Raw genomic sequence first — 13,759 nt, forward strand, 5'->3', positions numbered from 1 at the left:
ATGAAGAGTGGTCAAGAGCAGGCAGACTCTAATCTGGTGAACCAGGTTTGTTTCCCAGCTCCTACACATGAAGCCTGCTTGGGTGCCTTTGGGCTAGTAATAGTTCTCCCCGAACTCTCTCAACTCCAACAACCTCACAAGGTGTCTGTCCAGGGAAGAGGAAGGGAAAAGAGTTTGCAAGCCCCTTTGAGTCTCCTTACAGAAGGGGGGGGGGATGAATCCAACCTCTTTTTCTTCTGAAGGTGGTGGTGTTTGTGGATACCCGCTGAATTTATATTTGTCCCTCAAGCTGCGTCGGGGTGCGTTGGAGGGAAAGCGCAGCCTTGCAACCTATCTGCTGAGTGAGAGCAGGGGCCTACAGTTGCTGGTCTTGCCACCGGGTGGCGAAACATCCCGCCCGTTCTGTGTCACTTCAGCGCTCAAACGTGTCCTGGGATGACCCCGCCAGGCAGGATCCCGCCGCTATCGATTCCGGAGAGCGGAGCTTTATGGCGCCTCCGACCGGCTCGCGAGCAGCAGAGGTGGGCGTCTCGGAGAGCTTTTGAACCGGGTTGCGGCCGCGCCTGTTGCGAAGCGCGAAATGCGCTGGGCGGGAGAGCGGCTGCCGGGAAGGCGCCCGGAGGGTGGAGGGAGGAGGCTCCACCCTGCTCAGGCACAGGCGGCGGAGCGGTTGTGTGGCCGCTCCAACAACAAACTAACGGAGGAGCACCTGGGTGCAGCGAGCGGTACCACCAGGCGCGGGGTGCGGTTTGGGGAGGCGGGGAGGCAGGCGAGCGGGCGGGCTGGGAGGTCGGCGGCTGCTGCGGCGGGTTGTATCCGTCGGGGTCTTTTCTCGCCTGCCGCTGGATCTCGTTGACACGTCAGTAAGGAAGTCAGCCAGGCAGCCCAGGAAAGACTCGGGCGAGGGAAAATAACAGACCGCCCCGGAGTTCGGCTCTCCTGGGTAAGTGTACGGTTCGGTTGAGATCTGGGGGAAGGAAACGGGATCAGGCTGAGAGCTTTCTAGATCACTTTGCAGATGTCTGCTCTGCAAGCTGGTCTGGTTATTGACTTAAAGGAGCTTTGCTCTTCTTTTTTTGCTGGTTGCTGGGTGGCCCTGGTCCTGAAAACCACTACAAGTGGGGTGTTCAGTATGAACAGGATGTAGTTCTCTGCTGTACTCAGATAGCTATCTGTTATTTTTCTGCAAATCTATCCCAACTAAGGTGAGATTTCTGTAAGTTTTAGTTTGAGGTGGTGCTCATTTGGACTCAGTTGGTTTATACTGTAGAATAGAGTGACGCTGTGCAAATGCAGGGTATTTTTTTCTCTCAGCTGTCCCACACATTTTGGGATTAATGACCACGGGTTCTGTTGCCTGACTGCTTTTTGAAGGTAATACTGTCTTTAGCATAGAGAAGGGCTGCAATCTAGTTTAGTGTAAACCATTAATTCCAGAGGCTGAAATGTTTATGTAGCGGAATTATGTGACCAGTGGTATACAGCAGAGAACTGTTGCATTTTTCTATTATTGAATTAGTTGTCAAAAGAAAGATATTGACTAGTCAAATGACTTTATGTACACATTCTATTGTGTTTCTATGCTGCACATTTCCCCATATATCTATATTATAAATCCCAAGAGGTAACCACATGTCACCTGTGATTTGATGGCATTTGTCCCCACAAATGGGGATTAAACAGTATACAAAAGGAAGCATGGGGAAAATAAAGTAATATCAAAAGCTGAGCAAAAGGGAAACCACAAAGCAAAATGAAGATTTGTTCCAAAATTCTTTCAAGGATTTTGCAATGGAAAATAGATGCAAAAAAAGGCATTAAAATTTTACATGCAGGTCTCCATCTTGATAACTGAATCCAGTTAATGCTTCCAGTCTAAATTATAAAGCTTCTTGGTCTTTCTCTTTTTAGTGCCCATCCTATTTCCCACTTCTTGTTATCAGGATCCATTTGATAAAATCTTGAGCCTCCAGGGCATTGCGTGGCAAAATCCTTACATTTTTGGTGAGCTGCACTTAGTTACTGTAAAGGCATGGTCCAAAATCTGTCTTGTGTCAGTTGAAGTGAATGGAGGTCATTGCTTTGGTTCCATTGATATTTACAAGCATGAATGCAGATGAGGTAGTGAGTTGTCATACTCCTCCCCAGATACTAGCAATCTTTCTATATTTACAGATCAAAAATGTTTACCCGCTCACAGACTCTAAGGTTCAATTTACAGGAGCTATTCCCATGATTGCATTTTAAATTCCCCCCCCCCCCCCCCCGTGGAGCCGAGAGCTAAAAATCATCCTTATTTATGTCAAGTTCAGAGAAACTGAGAAAAATGCTTATATTGAGAGAATTGTGCCCAGCTCCATGTTTTCCTATTCATTTCTGTCTGGAAAGCGCTGATGATTTAAAATTGAGTTGGCATGCATATGTTAAGGAGGATGTTCCTTAGCTGCTACATATGTTTAGTATCACAGACGTTACACTGTGATGGTACTTAAGGAAACACTCTTAAAACAATGTATTGTCAAAGGCTTTCACAGCCGGATTCAACTGGTTGTGGTGGGTTTTCCGGGCTGTGTGGCCATGGTCTGGTAGATCTTGTTCCTAATGTTTCGCCTGCATCTGTGGCTGGCATCTTCAGAGGTGTGTCACAGAGAAGTCTGTCACGCAGATGCAGGCGAAACGTTAGGAACAAAATCTACCAGACCACAGCCACGCAGCCCGGAAAACCCACCACAACTCTTAAAACAGTTCTGCTTGGAAGTAAGCCCCGTTTTAGTCCCATTTTACTCCAGGGAAGCGTTCTTAGGATTTTAGCTTAAGAGAGGTTGAAGTGCCTTGCACTCCAATATGTTGAATATTTGGGATCAAAGATACTCAGCTTCCTTGAACCCAATAATTAAATGCTTTCCTCAAAATAAACAAGGTTTTATGTGTTTCTGCATTCAGTGTGTGTGTGGTGTTCACACCCTCATATCTCTTACATTAGAACCCTGTATGTAAACATATACAGAGAGAGAGAGAGTGATGCATAGCAACCAGATGGCACAAGTAGGATGAAATTACTGTCATTAGATTATTTGTTAACTGTCATTAGATTAACCCTTCAGCTGCTTCTGAGAGGATGAAGCAAACATGTAGCTCTCCGGAGTAAATAAAGCGTGTTCTTTCCTATATCTTCCGAGGCCTGTTTATTTGGAAAATTATTGTTTATTTATTGAGAAAATACCTATACTGCCTCTAGAGCATCTGCCTGTAGTTAAAAGCTGGCAGTTTCCAAGGAAATGTTAAATATGTGGCTTTAAAAATAAAAACATGATACTGAATAGAATTTGTGATGTAATTACAATCTGTCAGCATCCAACTAGTTCAACAAGCATAGAAAGAATAGTTTCAAATTCTGAATGTGGAAAGTCAGAATCATGGTGTGGGTTTTGGCCCACACCTAGCTAAAGAGCCCAATTTAAACTAAACAGAGTCAGGTTTAGATTTAGCATAGGATCTTTTTATTTCCCATGATAGATTGACATTTATGACCTATTGTGGAAAATTGTGTGGCTTTTTTGACATGGTTGTTATCCTGTTGTCTTTGTACTTGACATATGTTTCAGTAGTAAAGGTCCACATTGTTAGGGTTGGATTGAGTTCATGTTTGAATTTAACATAAAAGACCGAATATTCTGTGTAACGCCTTTGGAAAGTTAGTAATATGAGATACCAAAATGTGTATATTTATAGTTATTAACTTACATATTGCATATTAACTTACATATTGCTTCTGATTTATATTGTAAACTACAAGTATTTTGTATCCATAATTTATCTGATGTTATTATTCCCGTTTTACAAATTAGGAATAAACTGCAGCATTCTAGGCAGATTTGCACCCTTCTATTGACTTAAATGGATTTAAAATGGTGTACTTTGTTTACCAACGCATTGTAAGTGAACTTGCTCAAAATTTTACAGTGAGTCTAGAATGGCTGTGAATCTTGACCCCAAATTATCTAGATTCAAACCCACGTTTTAATCCACTGGACTATAGTGGTTTTTGTGTTATTATGATCCACCAAGCTTATTTTATTATTTGGCAACTGTGCATATATTTCTGAATTTTTCATCTTTAGGCAAATTCAGTTTGAGAATTAATCTAAATGTAGATAAGTTTAACACTTCACCCTTGTGCAGATTTACTACAGTTTAAACCTACTGATTTTAGAGCGGAGTAAATATGCACTGTAAATCTGTTCCAATCTTCTATTTAATTAAACTTGCAATAATAATATATGTGAGCCGGCTTTAGTCAAAACACTGGTCTGTCTAGTCCAGTACTGTCTACTTTGGCTGGCTCTCAAAAGTTAATCATAATATAATTGTGTGTAGAGTTGCTGTGGTCTAATCCCATTTATTTAAATCTGTTTAGACTGGACTAACTGCCCATAGGATTGCACTGTAAATTTTTTGCCAGACCTGCTGGCTGAAATCAATTGAAGGGGAGAAAAGACCAGCTTTTAAAGCAGTTGCTGTACCAAACAAAGACAGATTTTCCTAGTGAGGGGAAACAAAACTCACAGTGGTAAATACCAAGCAAAAACTGAAATATGTATGTTGTAAAAAACCATCGCATTTACTTAATTTAATATTAATGGATCACTGTTTTTCTATTTACCAGGGTTGTTAAGTTAAAACACTATTTTGAGCTTCTTAGAGAAAGTGTCAACTTTGGTATACATCTCACAAATAATCACATGATACGGTTTGAAGAAACATATTACAGTAACCTTGCTGAAGCTGAGCAGATGTAGTCTTTTCACTGCATGGATTAGAGACCTCCTGGGGATTATATGCACACCATGAGTGTCATAAAAGAAGCAAGTTCTGAAATAAATAAATGGTAAATGCTGTGGAATGCATCTTTCTTCTACTGGCTTAACCTGAGCCAAAGTTTAGCATTAGAATCTGGTTTAAATGCTAGAGTTCAGCATTCAAACACATGAAGTAATACTGAAGATAATATCTTTCAGTAGAGTTAGCCCCTTCTCATCCCTTTCTACAGTGAATTACCATAATAGGCACCCATACACAGAGGATAAAAGGAGCATCATGAGTAATTACTAGTAACTTCCACTGCACCTTTATGTGAGAGAGGACAAACTTTACTCTCCAGTTTGGGTGGTGCTGATTCTTAAGAAACACAGGGAAAGAGTGAAGCACTCTTCCCAATCCTAGTATAAATTTCTGCCACAGATTGTAGCTGTAACTGCTGTGGGTGTAAAACAGTTTTTGTTTTTAATCTGGGGGAAAAATTGACGCTAATATTTCTTCATTTGTTTGAAATAATAGAAGGGTGTGTTTTTTAAACATGATTCCAAGTTTGTCTTTTAGTCCCCAGGGCATTACTTATGAATTATGTTCATGCTTTCCTGAACTGGCATAAAATTAACAGTGAGAGAGAGTCATTTTAAAACATGCATTCTGTTCAATATGACCTTTGCATTCAGTTTGCCAGCATGAGAAATACCGGGAGTCAGAGTCCTTGAATGCAATGCAGATTGAGTGGTTAATCACCTAAAGTGGTTTCCAGCCTTACTAGATCCTTGAATGTGAAACCTCTGTTAACGCATACAAGCTGGTTTAAATAGAGTTGAAGAATTCGTTCTACACCTTGCCTGTCTGTTTTTTTTTCCACATCGCAACTTACTGAGATTTCAAATGACGTTATTAATTAGTGGAGGATAGTGCTGTCAAGTCACAACCAGCTTATGGCAACCCTGTTGGGTTTTCTAAGCAAATGACTAACAGAGGTGTTTTGCCATTGCCTTCTTCGGCAGAGCAACCCTGTATTCCTTGATGGTCTCCCTTCCATAAATCCAAGATCTAACGGGATGGGGCTGTCCAGGTTAGGGCAAAACAGAAATGGATCTAGCAGCCTTGATCTCTCTTTCTCTCTTTCTCTTTTAACTAAAAGAGAGCGGACACCTCTGTATTGGCAGGAAAGTCAGAAAATAGGTTTAGCTAGATGGGGTAGCATTTTGCAGTGGTCCTCCATAGTCACTCAGGAGAAAGGAGGATTTACATGTAAATGACAAGTTTCCCACAGTCTTACTCAACCTATTCTACTACTTAGGCATAACTGTAGCACTTTTCTGTTTGTAATTGTTACTGTGACATTTCTGGGAAGTGAAAAAGAAATGAAATCACCAAATTGGCAGAACTTGAGAAGAAAGCATGCTTCAACCACTGAACAGAAAAAAAAACACACAACATTATTTAGCTTTTGTGTTGTGAACTGCAAGGAGAGCCTGTAGTTTGTCCGAAGCCGGGGGGGTGGGGGTGTCCTTCAGGTTTGACTGCCAGATGTAGACCTAGCCCAAAAGGTGTCATATTGCCCCTGCCATATTGTATAATTCTGTTTAATAGGTACATCCCAGGATCCTTGCAGTATTGAATCAAACAAGCAGGGGCATTTTGCGTGGACTGGAACTTGGGAGGTAATGTTACTTTCCCGCTCTTGACTTTGCTAGCTTTTAAAGACCTTCATTAATTTTCTGCTGGTGGGGCTGGTCTCCTTTTATCAGTATTTGGCTCTTTTCCGCCAAAATTAATGAGTTGTGTTTAACCTTGGGTGTTTCCCCACGTTGAAAATATACCTGGTTTGGCTCAGTTCCATAAAATCCTGTACCTTTTTATCTCAGCCTCTCCCTCCCTACCGCAGCCCACGTCTGTGGAAGGGTCGAGTTAATCCCAGGATCAAAACCTGACTTCCCTTTCCATGAGCCTGCGATCTGCTCTGCGGCTGTTTTGCTCCTACTTCCCGATTGGCTGTTGCTTTGGGGCGGGAATGTGAATGAGCGTCCCCTTCCCTCTGCTTGAGGAAGCAATTTTTTTTAACTGTTATGGCTGCGCAGCTGCGTAGCTGCATAGAATTGAACGTCCTCTCCCCTGAGATGCAAGCCGTGCAAGCACTTTTTTTTCTTTGCCTGCTCTCCCTCTAAATTGGGTGGTTTGGAAAGGCTTGTCTCCATCTCCCTCGGATGCTTCCTCTCCTCCTATACTCCTGGGACTGCCATTTGAATGGAAGGGCAGGAGTGGGGAGCAGCAGCCGACTTTAATGCAGGCTGATGGATTAATAGAGAGGGAGGAGGAGAGGGTCAGTTAGAAAAGGACCCCAAGGGGATGTTTCCCCACTTGAGGCTGTCTTCCCACTGAGAATTCAAACAGAGGGAGAAAACCTCTTCCAGGCATCATTCTCACCCCCCCCCCAAGCCGGGACCCCCACCTCAGAAACCAAGAAAACAGGCCAAGCATCCTGCTATTAAGGAAGTACTGTTTTTTGTAGCTGCATAGAATTGGTCCCCTCCGCTCTGCTTGAGGAGGTGCAAACCACGCTGCACGAGCACTTGTTTGATTGGCTGTTCTGTTTTCAGTGGCAGCTTGAATGAACAGTTGGGCAAGTAGGGCAGGAAAAATAAACCTGATTAATCTCCCCACAATACCAGCCTCAGCCCGGGATTCTCAAAAAGATCCACCTTTCTGGCGATTTTTGAAAATCCCGGGATGAGGGGGATAGCGCGAGGCAGGGCCAGAACAGACTTGATTTGGGGCCAGGAGCCATGGGGAGTCCTCACAGAAACTGGGGTTTTTAAGGTGAGAATCCTGGGATATTTTCCCCATGTTGCTACTGAGCAGATACGCAGAGTTTGCAGCTGACTCAATTTCTCTGATTTTAGATTCTACAAGAAATATTCAAAGGATGTTAAAATCGCTCATTTCAAAATTAGATCTGGTTTCTAATTAACTGAGTTAACTGACGATGCAAAAAAAAAAATAGACCGGTTTCTTTAAACAAGTCGTTACCTATTAATACTCAAAAATGGAACAAAACAGAAGGCGCTACATTCAGAAATTACTGGCAGACATAGAATCTTACTCTGCAAAGAAATAAGATCTGCAAAGAAATAAGATCTGCCTATGGAGATCTGGCCCATGGAGGCACCTCCACACAGAGGTGCCTCCTGTTTTTTAAAAAACCTACCTTCTCTACCTGCGCAGCTCGGCGGGGACGAGGAGGCACACCCACACTGCCCTCCAATCCCTGGGGCATCACCATGGCTGCAGGGGCGTGTCCCCTTGTCCCTGCAGAGCTCTGCAGGAGAGAAGGTAGGTTTTTTTAAAAAAAACAGGAGGCACCTCTGTGTGGAGGTGCCTCCATGGGCCACAACAGCTCTGGGGCCGCCTGCACAGAAGCATGTGAACGGTCCTGGGGCTTCACTGGCATCATGTATGCCGGTGTGCGGAACAGGCCATCAGTTGTCTATCGCTGCCTTGATGATATTGATTCTCAATTAGACAATGCTGTTCTCCCTGTCATGTACAGGCCTTTGAAATCTTGGGTTGGCAATGGCATCCTATTTTCAAAACATAACCATTGCCAAGTTTCAATGGACTTTTTCTAGAGCTGCTTAAAACAGGGAGGTATCTGCTAATTCAACCTTTACTGCTGCAATACTGTAATCCAGCAATTAAAGATCATATGCAGGTGGTCAGGGAATTTCTGCTAGAAGATAAAGACTCTTATGTCTCCCAACAAGGAAGCAAGATTCTGCATGATAGTGTACAAAAAGTGTAAGAATTTGTTAAAATAGGGAACTGATTAAGTATTAATGTGCCCTAACTGTTATAAGATTTATTCATTTGTAACGCAATATTTCAATTTGCAAATATTTTATATATATTTTGTAATATGTTTACATTTGTAATCTATATTGTATATAGTTTGTTGTTAGCTGGCTTATTGCTGTATTAAAATCATCATCATCAACAAGCAGGGATTCATGTTGTATTGCATAAAAATACACAGGATCAAAATAGTACGTGGCTTTCAATGGTGTCCCTAAAAAAATTAGGTATGTATTGTATTCATAGTCCACCTTTCTCTCTGGGACTCAAGGTAGAGGTTTTGTCTAATTTTGCAATGCAAAAAGGAAAATAAGATATACCATAAACAATGCAACATTAGACAACAAAGCAGTATAAACAAGATCATTATACAACAAACTACAACCTTTATGGAAGTGATCTCCTGACCAATTCCAGTTACCTATTCCTTTTACAGATGCCCTCCTGCCCTGGGTAATTTGTTCAGGTTGGTTGTGCAATAAAGTTGGCCCTGCACCATGCCGGGGTAGCCTACTTTTTTCTCTTTTTATTAAGCCTGCTGATACCATGAAGTGGTTATCTCATAACACAAATCAATGTAATGAGCAACTGCCTGTCAGTGGCATGTACACAGTTCTGTCTCTTACTGCACAGGTATAGAAGTACTGACTTCTTCAAGTTTCTATGGCTACTGGATTGCAACTTCCCCAGAGACCCGAAGATTTTGCTTTCTATTCCAGGCGTTTCCAGGAATTACTGCTCAGGCAATTTAGAGGGCAGGGCCTGCTAGATCATATGAGCAGTTTGATTAGATGCTGGAGAAATATATATGTTCATTGAGTTTTGCTAAAGAGGTGGGGTATAAATTTCTTCCCATTCCTTTGCAAATAAATAAATTCCTTTCAGAAACTTGAAGGATATCACACTGTTTTAGAAACTTGAGGGATATCACACTCTGAGAGACAGCGTGGTATAGTGATTAAGAGCAGGTGGATTCTAATCTGGAGAACCTGATTTGATTCCCCACTCTGCCACCTGAGTGGCTGAGGCTTAACTGGTGAACCAGAAGTGTTTCCGCACTCCTACATTCCTGCTGGGTGACCTTGGGCAAGTCACAGTTCTTCGGAACTCTCCAAGCCCCACAAGGTCTCTGTTGTGGGGAGTGGAAGGGAAAGGAGCTTGTATGCCACCTTGAGTCTTCTTACAGGAGAGAAAGGTGGGGTATAAATCCAAACTCTTATTTTCTTGGCTGCTTCCATAGCACAAGGGTGGGATCATCCTGTGCCAGTGGCTAAAAATGCCACCACTTACAGCTTCACAAGTGATGGGTGTTGAGACTTGTTTGGAGATGAATGCTGGGAAGTTTTGTGGGGGTTTTTTAAGTGAGTACTGAAAATAAGTAGTAGATATGACTTCTATTTGTAATGACAGAAGTTGCCATAATTGTAAAAATTTCCTCTACCAGTTGAAAGGCTCCTGTTAGTGTGCGATTAGGGTTACTATTATTTTTAGACCTAGAAGCTACTGTGGATTATATATGTATCTAAATTTATTTTTCAGAGTATTCTAAAATATACACAGAGAAGAATGACACTGAAAGTTGGAGTAATGAGAGGGATTTTATGAGCAATGTGTTGCTGTGTCTTGTGTCCACCATCCACTTTGAGGATACTGTGCTTGGTTAGGTGAAGGAGAATGAATATGAAGATATAAATATTCAGTTATTCAGACACCTGAGGACAACATTAACACTGAAGTAAAGGGAAATATAAGCATGTTGCTGCTTCGTTTCTAACTCACCAGAGAGACATAAAAACAAGCTGTAAGGACAGCCTGCACAGCATTACAACTAAGTTGTGTGTGTATGTGTGTGTGTGTGTGTTAAAAAAAACCTGAGGCATTTCTCTCCTAAGGGTTATTGGTGCATTGCATTCTAGATGAATACAATTCTTCATACAGTAGTTTACTGCCAAATACTGATGTTGCTGAAGACAAAGATTTTCTTTGAGCAAAGTTTAGGCTGGCATGGCTATGAATCCCAGAATTATTCTGCATTTGGAGGAAAACAGGGTTCATTTGTGTTCCTAGAGTGCTAGAAAGCTGCTAGTCCCTAATGCAAACTCTGTTAAGCAACTCTATCTCATCTTGCTCCCAAATCTTCTGTTTTTAGCTGCTACTGAGTCAAGTTTGAAAACTAAACTGTGTCTGTGTTGTACACTTCTTGAATCAGTAATAGAAATTTTAAGTTGGTTACCTTTTGCTGCTATCAAAGCCACTGTCATTGCAGTTCTATGAAGAGGTATCCAGTGATATGCCCATTGAAAATTGGCTCAAAATTGCACAGTCGGTCATGTTCATAGTTGCAGGATTTGGAGCCTATATTGGACTGGGATCCTCATGTTGTTGGATAGTGTGCTTTTTAAAATAATTTGCCTCCTTGAGTGTGGAAAAAAGTGTGGTTTAAGCATATATCCAAGTAAGTTGTATAACCGACCCTGTAGATGAGGGATAGACAATGGGAAACCTTAAATATATGAGATAAGTAGTAGTAGCTACATTGCAGAAAAACCTGATAGTTAATCATCAGCATGGTTCATGCATTCTAAAGTACACTAAGCCACAGAAACCCAGGGAAGCCAGCCTTCTCCCTTGATGTGTTAAGTATCCTAATTTCAAGTTGATCTGTATGACCCCTATGATGTGATAAAAGCCTTGGACTGTTTTGTTTAGTTTTCTGGCTGAGTGGTTGGGTCTTGGCCATGTAACTCACCACTTCTGAAAACCTTTGGCATATGAATAACAATATTTACTCCAATGCAAGACTAGTTTCCCACCCCCAGTTATGTCACAATTATAGACACTAAAATTTTTTTTGGGGGGTGTATAACTTTGAAGGGAGAGTTCTTACATTCAGGAGTGTCTCTCTTTTGAGCAGGGGTTAGGTAGAATGGAGGTCTTCCCTTGATCAGTGCAGAAAATGTTTTAACAGTATGGCTGGAATCTTCAGTTTGTGGTGCCTGAATTACCAAGCCAAAACGGTAACATGAACTATTAAAGGACCTGTGATGTTCTTTTCTAACTTTATGACTTCTAAACAAACTGTTTAAAGCACAGTATTAAGCTATTGCAGACCTATTTGCCAGACTAATTGTACAGTACACCTTATAAAAAAGGATGTAATGATAAATGTAGCTAACCCTTATTCTAGGGAAAAGTTTTTCAAGGGCCTCTTTTTGTATTCAAATTATCAGACAAGCATAGATAACTTATAGAGATGCATCTGTTTTGTTGAGAAATGCTACAACACTAGTTTAAGTGCACGATTTCCTACTTGCATCTATGTTCTTTTCAATTCAGTAATTGTCTGGGCAAATCAAGACTTGACAATTGTTTTGAATCTCCTCTGGTACAATGGCTGTGTCAGAATTCCGTAAGAGAAGATTATATGGGAGATAATTATGTGCTTGTTTGAGAGTCTTCAATTTATTCCTTCTCTATAGACTTGAAATGTTTTCATTTTTTTAAAAAAAATGCCAGTTACCTTTTTTTAGTAAGTTAATATGAAACTTCCCTCTCACACGGAGAAAAGAAATCTATCTGAGCAGTCAATTCTTGCTTTTCCCATCCCCATATCTCTTTAATTCCTGAGTCCACCAGGATTCCAAATCCTATTTTCTTAATAGTCTTCCTTATGTATCTCAGAATGAGCCCTTTAATAAACTAAGATAAGAAGAAGTGTTGGATTTACATCCCCCCTTTCTCTCCCATAGGAGACTCAAAGGGGCTTACAATCTCCTTTCCCTTCCCCCCTCACAACAAACACCCTGTGAGGGAAGTGGGGCTGAGAGAGCTCAAAAGAACTGTGACTTTCCCAAGGTCACATAGCTGGCGTGTGTTGGGGTGTACAGGCTAATCTGAATCCCCCAGATAAGCCTCCACAGCTCAGGCGGCAGAGCGGGGAATCAAATCCGGGTCCTCCAGATTAGAGTACACCTGCTTTTAACCACTATGCCACTGCTGCTCCTGATCTGTGACTTGATGGCACTTTAGACACACACAAACATGTATTGATATGATATATAGTATTCTGTATAACCAGTGTGGTGTAGTGCCTAGATAATTTGATTAGGATCTTGAAAGTCCCAGGTTTGAATCTGCACTCTGCCTCAGAAGTTTGAGGGGTGATCTTGTGCCAATTGCCCAGTCTCAGCCTTACCTATCTCACAAGGTTACTGTGAGGATAAAACAGAGGAAACCAGTAGAAGCTGCTTTGGGTCCCCATCGTTTAAAAAGTTGGGGTATAAATGAAGTTAATAAATCAAATAGTTGAAATAGGTCATAGTCCTGAGTACAGCATGATAAATTAGGCAGACTTGGAGGGAATTCTCACTTTTCTCCCAAACCAGCAGTTCTCCACCCTTTCTGGAAAGTACTTTTTGAAAAATTGGGATGTGCCAAAATTTTAGTGGAACGGCATTGCTGGGGTGAGGTTGAAGAGTACAGATGCTCCAAGAAAAGGTGGACATTCACTGGTCACTGAGAAATCCTTAGGCAAATCTAAAGTTGGTCTCTATACTTGGGGGCAAAGCTGCAAGATGAGCTAATTTTGCTTTATGTTATGCTGAATATAGTAACAGCGTTGCTAGAAGTGCTCCACAGTTGTCTAGTAATTGTTAAAAGTCACTTGGATTGTGTTATCACTTCCACATAATTGTATAATAAACTTTGCATTAAAATTATTGTCCTCAGGCATAAATTGGGAGTTCAAAGTAAAAAAGTGTCAAATAGTTGAAGATTTTGTGTCCTATCCATGTTTGGATAAAAATTAAGTCTAGGTTTTTTTAAGGAGCAGAACTCCCTGTTCCTGTTGTCTGTTGCAGCACTGTTCTGAAACTAATAGAAGCTCTTGCATAAAAATACTTTTCATGTTTCAGAGCTTGCTTTCTATTAAGAAGCCTTTGATAAAATACGTGTCTAAACATGGAAAGTAAAAGTTCATAGTGTCTACTGCTTTGTTCATGTATCGAAATTTATTTTTAACCTTTCAGATTGCAGACAAGGTAAGCAAGTGAGAAAAACAGTGAGGAGGATGTGAAGACTCCTGAGG

The 13,759-nt window shown here is 41.4% G+C and overlaps 1 protein-coding gene across 5 annotated transcripts in view; it reads left to right on the forward strand.

Moving 5' to 3' along the window:
- Positions 1 to 418: 418 nt before the first annotated feature.
- SGK3 (serum/glucocorticoid regulated kinase family member 3) overlaps positions 419 to 13,759 on the forward strand; it is a 56,572-nt gene continuing 43,231 nt past the window's right edge. For 2 of the 5 annotated variants that reach the window (XM_048508027.1, XM_048508025.1), the window contains exon 1: positions 419 to 521. The gene's annotated coding sequence lies outside the window, so the exon portion shown is untranslated. Of the gene's footprint in view, positions 522 to 769; positions 944 to 13,759 lie in introns of those variants that run through there. The other 3 variants (XM_048508024.1, XM_048508028.1, XM_048508026.1) reach the window with 2 other exon arrangements.

The sequence above is a fragment of the Sphaerodactylus townsendi genome, linkage group LG09, assembly GCF_021028975.2.
Source record: "Sphaerodactylus townsendi isolate TG3544 linkage group LG09, MPM_Stown_v2.3, whole genome shotgun sequence".
In the NCBI taxonomy this organism is placed as follows: Eukaryota; Metazoa; Chordata; class Lepidosauria; order Squamata; family Sphaerodactylidae; genus Sphaerodactylus; species Sphaerodactylus townsendi.